Raw genomic sequence first — 14,509 nt, forward strand, 5'->3', positions numbered from 1 at the left:
GTCTGCTAACCAAAAGGTCGGCAGTTCTAATCCACCAGGCACCCTTGGAAACTCTATGGGGCAGTTCTACTCTGTCCTATTGGGTTGCCATGAGTCGGAATTGACTCCACAGCGACAGGTTATGAGGCAAACTACAGGGTTGGTATGAGTCAGAATTGACTTGACGGCAATGGGTTTTGTTTTGTTGTGAGACAAATTGGATTTTGATTGCAACAGAAAAGATTTAGACACCAAGAAGCACTTGGAACGAGTGAGAAGTTTACAATTCTGCACTTGGGCTTTAAGATAAAAGCCGAGTTCTTCTTTGCAGGTATGGTTGAATGTATCCTGTTTTCATCACGTTACTCTCTTGCTTAGAAATGTTCAGTGGTCGCCCCCCTCCCCTGCTGCATGGAGGCCTAACTCCTTGGCTTGGCATTCAAGGCCCACTGCGGTGCATCTTTCCAATGTCATGTTCCACTGCTCCTGTGTGTAAATTTTCTAATCCAGCTGGACTGAGCTACTCATTATTTCTAAACAGGCCTTAGGCATCCCAGGTTTGGGCCATGCCAGTCCCCTTTCTGTCTCCCCTAGGATGCCCACTCCTCTCTCTTAAGGTGGCAGACCTCAGCCAAACTTATAACCTGAGTGGCTTTTCTAAAAAATAGATTCCCAGACTCCATCCCAGATGCCTACTGAATCCAGATCTCCTGGGAGGGGGCGAGGGTGACAGGGACACTGCTTTAAGGATGACCTCAAACGTCATCTCATCAGAAAGCCTCTGTTAAACACGGCCAGCCCCCAGAAAGCCCCCTCCCTTGTGAAGTTACAGGCATGTAGTGGTAATTTGGCGTCCCTGGGTGGTGCAAATGGTTAACTTGCTCAGATTTTAACCAAAAGGTTCATGTTTACCAAGAGGTGCCTTGGAAAAAAAGGCCCACCACTTCCAAAAGTAGAAGTAGAAAGCTGATCTACTTTCGAAAAATCAGCCAATGAAAACCCCATAGAGCATAGTTCTACTCCAGCACACATGGGGTCACCATGAATTGGAATCGACTCAACATTGACTTGTGGTGGAACACTTGTTATGTGTTTACTATGTGCCAGGCACTGATGGAAATGCTTTGTGTTTATGATCTTGTGTATCCTTCGTAACTAAATGAAGTTAGGAGGGCATTTGGGGGCCACACTGTGGAGTCCCATGACCCACATGAAACAATGCACAAAGTGAGTCCTGCTCAATAAATATTTTCTCATTGATCAATAGATAAAAATGATCTTTGAAGGTTCACTCCCAGTGAGAGGAAGCTTGGATCCTTCAAAAGCAAAGACAGCTCTAAAAAATATTTTCAAACTTTTTAAACTATTAAAAGAAACACCAGACAGGAGAGGGGAGGAAAGGCACTGGCTAGGTAAAAGCCTGGCATACCCAAAACAGGATGTAGAGAGAGGGTGTTACAGCATGCCCCGTCCCCACAAGAAACCCAAGCTAGGGTTGGGAGACAGCTGCCCTGAAGGACAGCTGTGGATGCCTCAGAATAGGGACACAGGAGAAATGGTCTCAGTGGTGGGAGGGAAGTCTTCATGGTACCCAAACTTCCTGGATGTCCTTGCTCCCATGCCAGTTCAGGATGTGTGGGGTAGGGTTCCCCCAGCACTCCAGAGCTGTCACAGCTCCTGTACTTATCTTGTCCTTTTATCCCCTCAAGAAGGCGCAGTGCCTCGGCTAACTCATTCCAGAGAGATGGAGGTCTCTTCCAAAAGGTCACAACTTCCCTTGGTTTCTACCTTTTCTAGCTTCCCAGTCTTTACTTTAACCTTTTCTATCTGGCTGGAATTTAAATCCATTCCCCACAGGGAAAGTTAATACAGATATTAAACTTACTGGGGTAAGCCTGACACCACAAAGCAGATGAAAGCCTGTTCCTCATTCCTTTGGCCTATGGGTTGGGATATCCCAGGGAGGGAATTATTCTACTGTATTTCACTATATTGGTAGGGAACCAAGGCTGAAGAACAGAGAAGCCAAATTATGAACCCCAGAAATGTAAACGCCTCTTTGTATCTACTTCCTTAAACATCTCCAAGGTTAATACAGAATCACAAAATCAACCCTGTGCTCTGTAGCTATAACAACTGAACTGAAGCCAGGAGACCTGCCTTCCAGTCTTCTCTGAGCCTTGGCCGAATCTTTTGACATCTCTGTGCCTCTCTTCCTCCATCCGTAAAATGGGAATGGAATTTATAGTCACCAAATTCAGCTCTTGTGAGCATTAAATTAAACATTTCAAAAAGCTTAACTAAAAACAAAGCCTAAGGTACTATTGGGACTCATTGGAGGGATATCATTGCTGATATCCGATAGATCTTGGCTGAAAGCAGAGAATACAAGAAAGATGTTTACCTGTGTTTTATTGACTATGCAAAGGTATTTGACTGTGTGGATCATAACAAATTATGGATAACATTACAAAGAATGGAAATTCCAGAACACTTAATTGTGCTCATGCAGAACCTGTACATAGACCAAGGGGCAGTCATTCAAACAGAGCAAAGTGATACTGCATATTTTAAAATCAAGAAGGGTGTGCATCTGGGTTGTATCGTTTCACCATATTTATTCAATCTGTATGCTGAGCAAATAATCCTAGAAGCTGGATTATATGAAAAAGAATATGGTAACAGGACTGGTGGAAGGTTCATTAACAACCTGTGATATGCAAATGACACAACCTTGTTTGGTGAAAACAAAGAGTATTTGAAGCACTTACTGATAAAGATCAAAAACTACAGCCTTTAGTATGATTACACATCAGCATAAAGAAAACAGAAATCTTCACAACTGAACCAATAAGCAACATCATGATAAATGGAGAAAATACTGACGTTTTCAAGGATTTCATTTTACTTGGACCAACAATCAACACCCATGGAAGCAACAGTCAAGAAGTCAAAAGACGTATTGCATTGGGCAAATCTGCTGCAAAAGACATCTTTAAGTTGTTAAAAAAAAAAAGACCTCACTTTGAGGACTAAGGTGCACCTGACCCAAGCCATATTTTCAATCACCTCATATGCATGCAAAAGCTGGAAAATGAGTGAGGAAGACTGAAGGAGAACTGAAGCCTTTGAATGATAGTCTTGACGAAGAATATTGAATATATCATGGACTGCCAGAAGAACGAACAAGTCTGTCTTGGAAGAAATCCAACCAGAGTGCTCGTTGGAAGTGAGGATGGTGAGACTTCGCTTTACACACTTTGGACATGTTATCAGAAAGGACCAGTCCTTAGAAAAAGACATCACACTTGGTAAGGTCAGCAAAAAAGAGGAAGACACTTGATGAGATGGGTGGACACGGTGGCTGCAACAATGGGCTTAAACATAACAATGATTGTGAGGATGATGCAGGACCAGGCCGTGTTTCATTCTGTTATACATAGGATCGCTTCGAATTGGAACCAACTTGACAGCACCTGACAACAACAAGGTACTATTGAGGGGTCCTGCGGTGGTGCAAACGGTTAACACACTCAGCTGCTAACCTAAAGGTCAGAGATTCAAGTCCACCCAAAGACTCCTCGGAAGAAAGCCCTGGAGATCTACTTTTGAAAGACCAGTCATTGCAAACCGTTTGGAGCGCAGTTCTACCCTGACCCCTGTGGGGTTGCCGTGAATCGGACTCAACTCCATGGCAACTGTTTTTTTTTTAAAGTATTATTGATAAACCTCCAATTACCTCATAAAGTAAATGCCCAGGAATTTCGCCATGTCCTCAGCTCCAGGCAGCGGCTCCAGGTTGGAAAGTCAGGCCTCTTCCGAGAGTTTATCTGCAGAAACTGCCCTGCAGTCAGTCAGGAACTGACACCCTGCTCCAGCTGCAGCATTTGCCTTTTGGGCCATCTCTGAGGGTCTGAGCACATTCTCTCATGACGCCACCTCTCTTTCTGAGTGGACTCTGTGGGGTAGTATCTCTCAAAGTGTAGTTTTTGACTGTTTGTGTGTTGGGAAATTAACTTAATAAATTAAGATTGGCATTTTTAAATATGTAATGGAACACAGTAGAAAAAATCAGAGTTCACTGTACGTGGTAAGAGTAGGTGATATCTTTAACATCCATCACACACACACACACACACACACACACGCAATATTAGAATCTTGACCCTGCCACTTAATCTTTTTACACTTTAGTTTTTTCACCTTCAAAATGCGGACAAGGACACTACCAGGCTCCGAAGGCTGTTGTGAGAATTACATTAGTTAACACACACAAAGCACTGGGACAAGTACTTGGCACAAGTGCTGCATAAAACCGTTATTTCACATATTTATACACAAACACACGAGTGTGTGTGTGTACCTTCATGTGTGTGTACCCTTGCTTACCAAAACCAAAACCAAGCCCGTTACCACTGAGTCGTTTCTGACTCATAGTGACCCTATAGGACAGAGTGGAACTGCTCCATAGGGTTTCCAAGGATGTAATCTTTATGAAAGCAGACAGCCACATCTTTCTCCCACGGAGTGGCTAGTGGGTTAGAACCACCGACCTTTCAGTTAGCAGCCAAGCAGCTGGGTGCTTAACCACTGTGCCACCAGGGCTCCTCGTCCTTGCTTACAAGGTATATATTTTGTGTAGTGTGGAGAAAAAAAAACCTAAAGCAACTGCTGTGGGAGAAGCTAAGAAGTGTTTTCCAAGGACAATATATGTTTAGAGTTGAATTTCCAGTTCTCAGAGGGTTTCACAGGTGTTTGTACCCCAGCTTTAGGGAAAGAGGCATAGCTGATTTGAGGATCAGTGACTGGGCGGAGGGTGGATATAAGCATCTGGGAGCACTGTGCTAAGAGCTTTTCAAATGCACTCATTTAATCCCCATATAATCCTATGGGGTGGGTACTACTATTAACTCCATTTTGGGAGTGAGGAAAACAAAGCACGGAGAGGTTAAGTAAGCAGCCTAAGGTCATACAGCTAATAAGTAGCAGAGCTGGGATTTGAACTCTAACTCCCAAGTCTGGACACTACCCCACAGAGTCCTCTCAGAAAGAGAGATGGGGTCACGAGGGGAGGAGAAAAAGGAACAATGGCTTCAGTGTGGCCTCTTTTTAACCATTACACCACATGGCCTGTTTCCTTCTAAAGCCAACTTCTCACATGGAGAGGGAAGCCAGATCTAAGAAGGTTCTGGCTCTGAAAAGCAGGCTTGTTTGTGAGGGGGCGGCTGCATACGCACTCACTTGCCTAGAACTGCAATTTAATTCTCTGATCACGTGGATTCAGTAAACTGCACCTCCAGGGTCCCACCATAAAGTCCGGAGAGTTCTACTAAAATAGTTTGAGATAATGAACTTGGTTAATCAGGCTCATAACCATACAACGTGCTAAGTATTCAATTAATCTGAGCAGTATAAACTTGACTACCAAAACAACCAAACCCACTGCTGTCGAGTCAATTCCGACTCACAGCAACCCTATAGGACATGTAGAACTGTTCCATAGGGTTTCCAAGGATGTAAATCTTTATGGAAGCAGGCTGCCACATCTTTCTCCTGCAGAGTGGCTAGTGGGTTTGAACAGCCAAACTTTTGGTTTGCAGCCAATTGCTTTAACCACTGTGCCACCAGGGAGCCTTACAAACTTGACCAAATCAAACCAAAACCAAATCTGGTGCCATCGAGTCGATTTCAACTCATAACAACCCTAAACGACAGAGTAGAACTGCATCATAGGGTTTCCAAAAAGCAGCTGTTGTATTTGAACTGCCGACCTTTTGGCTAGCAACCATAGCTCTTAACGACTGCGCCACCAGGGCTCCTAAACTTGACTAGAGGATACTGAATTTCTCCCACACCCTTAATTTTAGAAGACCCAGCTCCTTTCCGGTCATGTCTCATTTTATCTTCTCCATGGTTTAGAGATGTCAGGATGGACAAGATTCTCCCCTTTTTGCCCTGAGGGGCCCAGGACCAGCCAGGGGTCACTCTGTGAGCGAGCTCTCTCCATGAGGAGTGAGAAGCTTCTGGTAGATGGGGAAGTGCCTGGCAGTGCAGCCTCTCCCAGCCTGCCACTTGCCTCTGTTTCCTTCTCACCTTGACGTTGGTGAAAATTTCCTCAACACAAGGCTCTCAGTTTGTCTCTGCAACTGACCATGTGCTCCATCAAACCCAGCTGATATCTCTTCTGATGGGAAGGTAGAGATGATGAAAAAGGACTGTAATTGGGGATTTAACTCCCCTTCCTCCCAGAGTCGTCCAAATCATTTACCTTGCGACAGAAAATCCATCGCGTCAGCTTTATGGACCACTTCCTCAGAAGTTCCCAGCAACGAGCTGGTCCCTTTGGAAGAGAAAACGAACAAACAAAAAAAACTAAACTGTTGCCATTGAGTAGATTCCAACCCACAGCAACCCTACAGGACAGAGTAGAACTGCCCCGTAGGGTTTCCAAGGCTGTAATCTTTATGGAAGCAGACTGCCACACATCTTTCTCCTACTGAGCAGCTGGTGGGTTAGAACCGCCAACCTTTCTGTTAGAACGCAAGTGCTTAACCACTGTGCCATGAAGGGCTGCAGAAGTGTGAATTGGCTAACGCACCTCAGACTACGCAAAACCCATGCATTTGGTTTGTATCTTGCCATTCTGTGGTAAGCCTCAAACATTTTTTTAACAAGTGGGAACCTGAGATCAAGAGAGGTTAAGGGACTTGCTCGTGGTCACCAACTATGTGCAAATACGGGTGGGTGGGTCGCATCAAGGCCAGGCTCCTTTTGGAGTTGGTAGGAAATTGTATTCCCCCCATAAAGCTCCCATTCCCACCTGGACAGAGGTGATTGCTCCCTCATTGGTACTTGCTCTGTAACTCTTATAGAGGTATTTCTGAGGCAGGCGTATCGTTCAGTGTTGTAATTATTTGTTTATACATACGTCTCCTCCATAGTCCTCTGAGTTCCTTGGGTACAGTGACCATGGTTTATTCATCTTTGCATTCCTATATCTGGCATATAGTGATTTCTCAATAAATGTTTGGGGAAGAGAGGGAAGAGAATGAGGGAGGGAGGGATGGAGAGGTTGGGAGTCAAGTGGTGAGGACTCCCCAGTTTATGTTGCAGGCCTCCATGCTCCTAAATCCATTCCTATAATCCAGAACAGGAGAGAAGGAAGGAGGGAGGGAACGAGGAAGGGTGGGCGACCAGGTAGCAGGAGATCATGATCATCTCAAGCCAATGGAATTGGACCCTGGCAAATCGCCCTCTGCTGGTCCAACTCCAGCTGGGACACGTGGAAACAGGCTGCCCCCCTAGAGCCTATCCAGAGACATAAAGAGCACTCATAACACGGTGGCGCTTCAGCTACTGAGGGCAGGCTGCTATTCCATCTTCTGTCCTTCTTTCCTTTCCCACCTCAAGAACAGGAGCAAAGAACCAGCTGCCCCTTCCCCTCGGGGCCCTACTCTGCTCCACTGCCCCTCATGCTTCCATGTTCTCATCCATAAAATGAAGGCTCATTTCTGTCCTGGGCAATGGGAATGGATTTAGGAGAATGGAGACCTGCCATACAAGCTGGGGAGACTCCTCCACTTGACCCCCCACCCCAGAGGCAGGGGCGAGCTTTGGGGATGTTTCTGAGACAAAGAGCTAAGCATCTTTAGCTGCTACCTGAGGAACCAGGGGAAGGAGCCATGCTCCACCTGGATTCCCCCCCACCCCCCCCTCCCGCCACACACACACAAAGCTCTGGCTCCCTGAGGTGCCTGTGAGGTGGGGAGGAGGAGCAGCTTCCATAGGAAGGGGGTCCTGAGAAGGTTCGGTCCCCACATGACTCGGAGAAGCAACCTAGGAACCATAACTTAATAACTCGGCTTCTCTCTGGAATTTCCTTAGGATGGAGCAGATAGGGAGACTTTCTGATCAGCCATGATCAGACTGAACCCCTGTGAGGGCCCCACTGCTCCTGCTCCTTTTCTGGAAAGTCCAGGGTCCCCTACCTCTCCCACATGGTCCATTGCGCACTCATCAGCCACTCACTTCACATGTGTGGAGACCTACCACATGCAGTTGATTGTTGATCCAAGTAGAATAAAATCACTGACAACTTCAACAATCAACATCCATGGAAACAACTGTCAAGCAATCAAACTTGCATCGCACTGGGCAAATATGCTGCAAAAGGCCTCTTCAAAGTTTTTTTTGTTTTAATGTTTTTCATATAAATTTTTTTTTATTGTAGTGAAAATATATACAACAAAAAAATACACCATCTCAACAATTTCAACATGTACAATTCAGTGTTCTTCAAAGTTTTAAAAAGCAACAATGCCACTTGATGACTGAGTGTGTCTGACCGAAACCATGGTCTTTTCAATCTCATCACAGGCATGTGAAAGTTGGTTAAGGAAAAAGGGGGACAGAAGAAGAACTGATGCATTCGAACTGTGATGTTAGTGAAGAATACCGAATGGACTGCCAAATAAATGAACAAATCAGTCTTAGAAGAAATATAGCCAGAATGTTCCTTAGAAGCAAGGATGGCGAGACTTTGGCTCACTTACTTTAGACATGACATCAGGAAAGACCAGTTGATAGAAAAGGACATCATGGATGGTAAAGTAGGAGGCCAGCAAAAACAAGAGAAACCCTCAAGGAGGTGGACTGACACACTGGCTGCAACAATGGGCTCAAGCATACCAGTGATGATGAAGATGGAGCAGGACCGGGCAACATTTCATTCTGTTGTACATAAGGTCACCGTGAGATGGAACCTACTCCACGGCAATTAACATCATCATCATATGCAGGGCGTGTCGCCAGCCAGGGAGAGAGGCAAACTCTCGGAACTAGACCTCTGGAGGAGGGGGAGAGGGGGTTCTCAGCCTCCTCCGAAAACCCAGGATAATGCCTCTACATCCTGCAAGTCCTGCCTGATCTCTTGTGAAACACAAGTCCTCAAGCCAAGCCTGGCACATGCCAGGCAGCTAGGCACCTGGAAATGAAGCAGGAAGCGATTTCAGGGAATCTTGTGGCATCTTCTTTGTGCCAAAGAACTTTGGGTGGGGGGGGCTCTCTAAGTGGACAAGGCTGTTGTTGCAAGACAGAATGTGAGTGGGTGTTAGCCAGAGGCCACAGCCACAATGATGACCCTTGGGAAGGTCCACAGGACGGTTGACGGAGTCAAGCAACATCAACAGGACAGTCCAGTACGTAGAGCACCACTGAGCGGAAGCCCGGGGCACTGAGCTCATGGCTGACCCCATAGATGGTGTGCTGTAAACCCTCAGGCGGGCCACAAGCCTCTCTGATCTTCAGGCAACTCATGTGCACATGGACAGTCTCCTCCCTGCCATAGGATGGGGGCAAGGAGAGAAGAAGTAAACTGATGGTGCCCCACGCCTGCTTCAGACTCTTAGAGGATTCACTCTAGCCTCCTGGGCAGGGCTGTCTAGGCTCTGCAAGCCGGCCCACCTTCTAGCCTCCTGCCCTGCAGCCTTGAAGGGTCCCCCGTGCTGCACCCCCTGAGCACCCTGATCTAGTTCTAGGCTCCGTGCTGCCTCTACACCTGAGCCGCTGTTCATGCTGTTCCTCCTGCCTCGACCCCCCCGCCCACACACTTTAAGGTTCAGCCCAAACCTGCCCCTAACAGCTGCTCTGACTTCCGCCCAGGCAATCTTCCTTCATCTGTGTTTGCAAAGCACTCTGTGCACTGAATCTTACTCCCTTAATTCTTTATGAACAAGTCTGTCTCCCCTGCTAGACTGTGAACTTTAAGGGACAAGGACCATGTCAAGTTCATTTCCCATTCAACAAACATTTATTAAATGTCTGCTCTGTGCCAGGCACTGTCAGGCGTCAGGATACAAAGGAGAAAAAGACAGCCTCACAGTCTGGTGTCCCAGTGCTTAGGACGGTGCAGGCGCAGAGCGGCCCCTCCTGCAGGAGAGGCAGCTTTGCCTCCTCCCATTTAGCGGAAGGCTTCAGGAGACTGGGAAGAAGAAACTGAAAGCAGAAACCACTGGCAAGCACCTTCCTTCCCCCTGTAGGCACTGATGTAAGCACTTCGCATGCATTCTTTTTCTTACCCCCCCCCCAATTAACTCTCTGACCAAGGCATTTGTTACTCAGCCTCTATAAATGACAAAAAGTCCCTGGGGGTACACATAGTTAACTCTATCGTTGCTAACGTCAGGTTGGAGGTTCAAGTCTACCCCATGGTGTCTTGGAAGAAAGGCCTGGTGATCTACTTCTGAAAAATCAGCCATTGAAAACCCTGTGGAGCACCTAGGGTTGCCCCAAGTCGGTTCTGACTCGGCATCAACTGGTTTGATTTTTTAAATAGATGAAAAAGTGGTGCTGGGAGAGGTTGAGAAACTTGTTCAATGTGACACAGTAGGTGGCAGAGCTTGGATATGACCTTAGGTCTGCTCCATAGTCTCAGGCTGCCCAATTTAACTATGTTAACAAATGAGCACCTGTGTATGCCCAGGAGGAAATAATGACCTGTTAACCTCAAGGCACTATACTGATGACTTTAGTCCTAGCTGCCAGATACCCTTCTAGAAATTCCCTAGTAGGGACCTTTCCCCTTCAGCAGCAGTTCCCAGATCCCTAACAAGCCAGGCCGGCCAGTTCCCCACCCTGCCATAGGAAGCCAGTGTGATCATACACAGGTTAGTGCTGCCGCCCCGCTGTTGCTACCTTCAGAGTGCCATCAGTGGACCGCAGAAGCTGGCTGCAAGGCAGGCGACCCTAGGCCCACGAAGCCTCAACCACAGTCCACGCTATCCAGAGCTATCAACGACTAGGTTCCAGAGACAGCTTCTTCATTTAATGGGGAGACAGCAGACAGTGAGCCCCCTGTGGGCTACAGCCCCACCAACCACAATCACGCTTCTCAGATGGGTTTTCCCTTCTCCACACTCCCCTACCAAGCATCTTTCTCCCTCAAACTCAATTACGGCCGCTCCCCATGTAAACTCCTCTGCCTGGTCTTAGAGGGCAACATCCCTTACTCCTTTTACTCCTTTCTTCTGGGGCCCCCCACTCCATCCAAGCTGACTGGCCCCAGGGATTTTATACATGCCCATCCTGAAACCCCTGTGAAACTCTTCACTACAGATGATCAGGTAAGCAAGGTTAGAACAGTGCTTACCTTGCCTATTGGATAGTCCACCCCAGCTGTAACCTTTCAGAAGTAGATCATCAGGCCTTTCTTTTAAAGCATCTCTGGGTAGACTCGAATTGTCGGTCTTTCAGTTTGCACCACCCAGGTGGCCTTAGCTAATAATAATAGCTATTTATTGACTGTGGAGCCCTGGTGGCACAGTGCTTAAGAGTTTGGCTGCTAACCAAAAGGTTGGCAGTTCGAATCCATCAGCTGCTCCTTAGAAACCCTATAGGGTAGTTCTACTCTGGCCCACTGGATCACTATGAGTTGTACTTGACTTGATGGCAATGAGTTTGGTTTTGGTTTATTTATTGAGTGTATATGTGTCAGGCATAATTCTAAATGCTATTCATTTAATCTTCATGACAACCTCCTGAGATGGTTATTGGATCACCTCTGTTTTATGTTGTTGTTATTGTTAGGTGCCATCAAGTCTGTTCCAACTCATAGCAACCCTATGCACAACAGAACAAAACACTGCCTGGTCCTGCGCCATCGTTACAATCGTTGTTATGCTTGAGCTCATTGTTACAGCCACTGTGTCAGTCCCCCTTGTTGAGGGTCTTCCTCTTTTCCACTGACCCCGTACTCTGCCAAGCATGACATCCTTCTCCAGGGACTGATCCCTCCTGACAACATGTCCAAAGTATGTAAGACGCAGTCTTGCCATACTTGCCTCTAGGAAGCACTCCGGCCACACTTCTTCCAAGACAGATTTGTTCGTTCTTTTGGCAATCCATGGTATATTCAATATTCTTTGCCAACACCACAATTCAAAGGCATCAACTCTTCTTTGGTCTTCCTTATTCATTGTCCAGCTTTCACATGCATATGATGTGATTGAAAATATCATGGCTTGGGTCAGGCACACCTTAGTCTTCAGGGTGACATCTTTGCTCTTCAACACTTTGAAGAGGTCCTTTGCAGCAGATTTGCCCAATGCAATGCGTCTTTTGATTTCTTGACTGCTGCTTCCATGGCTGTTGATTGTGGATCCAAGTAAAATGAAATCCTTGACAATTCCCATCTTTTCTCCATTTATCATGATGTTGCTCATTGGTCCAGTTGAGAGGATTTTTGTTTTCTTTATGTTGAGATGTAATCCATACTGAAGGCTGTGGTCTTTGATCTTCATTAGTACGTGCTTCAAGTCCTCTTCACTTTCAGCAAGCGAGGTTGTGTTATCTGCATAACGCAGGTTGTTAACGAGTCTTCCTCCAATCTTGATGCCCCGTTCTTCTTCATATAGTCCAGCTTCTCGTATTATTTCTTCAGCATACAGATTAAATAGGTATGGTGAAAGAATACAACCTGACACAGACCTTTCCTGACTTTAAACCAATCAGTATCCCCTTGTTCTGTCCGAACAACTGTCTCTTGATCTATGTAAAGGTTCCTCATGAGCACAATTAAGTGTTCTGGAATTCCCATTCTTCGTGGTGTTATCCATAGTTTCTTATGATCCACACAGTCCAATGCCTTTGCATAGTCAATAAAACACAGGTAAACATCCTTCTGGTATTCTCTGCTTTCAGCCAGGATCCATCTGACATCAGCAGTGATATCCCTGGCTCCACGTCCTCTTCTGAAACCAGCCTGAATTTCTGGCAGTTCCCTGTCGATACACTGCTGCAGCCATTTTTGAACGATCTTCAGCAAAATTTTGCTTGCGTGTGGTATTAATGATATTGTTCTATAATTTCCACATTCGGTTGAATCACCTTTCTTGGGAATAGGCATAAATATGGATCTCTTCCAGTCAGTTGGCCAGGAAACTCTCTTCCACATTTCTTGGCATAGATGAGTGAGCACCTCCAGCACTGCATCTGTTTGTTGAAACATCTCAATTGATATTCCATCAATTCCTGGAGCCTTGTTTTTCGCCAATGCCTTCAGAGCAGCTTAGACTTCTTCCTTCAGTACCATCGGTTCCTGATCATATGCCACCTCTTGAAATGGTTGAATATTGACGAATTCTTTTTGGTATAATGACTCTGTGCATTCCTTCCATCTTCTTTTGATGCTTCCTGCGTCGTTTAATATTTTCCCCATGGAATCCTTCACTATTGCAACTTGAGGCTTGAATTTTTTCTTCAGTTTTTTCAGCTTGAGAAACTCCAAGAAAGTTCTTCCTTTTTGGTTTTCCATCTCCAGCTCTTTGCACGTGTCACTGTAATACCTTACTTTGTCTTCTCGAGAGGCCCTTTGAAATCTTCTGTTCCGTTCTTTTACTTCATCAATTCCTCCTTTTGCTTTAGCTGCTCGACGCTCAAGAGCAAGTTTCAGAGTCTCTTCTGACATCCATCTTGGTCTTTTCTTTCTTTCCTGTCTTTTCAGTGACCTCTTGCTTTCTTCATGGATGATGTCCTTGATGTCATTCCACAACTCATCTGGTCTTCGGTCACTAGTGTTCAATGCGTCAAATCTATTCTTGAGATGGTCTCTAAATTCAGGTGGGATATACTTAAGGTCATATTTTGGCTCTCATGGATTTGCTCTGATTTTCTTCGGTTTAAGCTTAAACTTGCATGTGAGCAATTGATGGTCTGTTCCACAGTCAGCCCCTGGCCTTGTTCTGACTGATGATATGCAGCTTTTCCATCATCTCTTTCCACAGATGTAGTCAGTTTGATTTCTGTGTGTTCCATCTGGCGAAGTCCATGTGTATAGTCGCCGTTTATGTTGGCGAAAGAAAGGTATTTGCAATGAAGAAGTCGTTGGTCTTGCAAAATTCTATCATTCGATCTCCATGATTGTTTCTATCACCAAGGCCATATTTTCCAACTACTGATCCTTCTTCTTTGTTTCCAACTTTCGCATTCCAATCACCAGTCATTATCAATGCATCTTGATTGCATGCTCGATCAATTTCAGACTGCAGCAGCTGATAAAAATCTTCTATTTCTTCATCTTTGGCCCTAGTGGTTGGTGCGTAAATTTGAATAATAGTCGTATTAAGTGGTCTTCCTTGTAGGCATATGGATATTATCCTGTCACTGACAGCATTGTACTTCAGGATAGATCTTGAAACGTTCTTTTTGACCATGAACGCGACACCATTCCTCTTCAAGTTGTCATTCCCAACATAGTAGACTATATGACTGTCTGATTCAAAATGGCCAATACCAGTCCATTTCAGCTCACTGATGCCTAGGATATTGATGTTTATGCATTCCGTTTCATTTTTGACAATTTCCAATTTTCCTAGGTTCATACTTCATACATTCCAGGTTCCGATTATAAAAGGATGTTTGCAGCTGTTTCTTCTCATTTTGAGTCATGCCACATCAGCAAATTCAGGTCCCGAAAGCTTTACTCCAACCACGTCATTAAGGTCGACTCTACTTTGAGGAGGCAGCTCTTCCCCAG

General features: G+C 45.6%; 1 protein-coding gene across 12 annotated transcripts in view; it reads right to left on the reverse strand.

The window, feature by feature from the left end:
• PLEKHA6 (pleckstrin homology domain containing A6) overlaps positions 1-14,509 on the reverse strand; it is a 200,321-nt gene that overhangs the window by 95,440 nt on the left and 90,372 nt on the right. The gene's annotated exons all lie outside the window — the stretch shown is intronic.

The sequence above is a fragment of the Elephas maximus genome, chromosome 18 (assembly GCF_024166365.1).
Source record: "Elephas maximus indicus isolate mEleMax1 chromosome 18, mEleMax1 primary haplotype, whole genome shotgun sequence".
Taxonomy (NCBI): Eukaryota; Metazoa; Chordata; class Mammalia; order Proboscidea; family Elephantidae; genus Elephas; species Elephas maximus.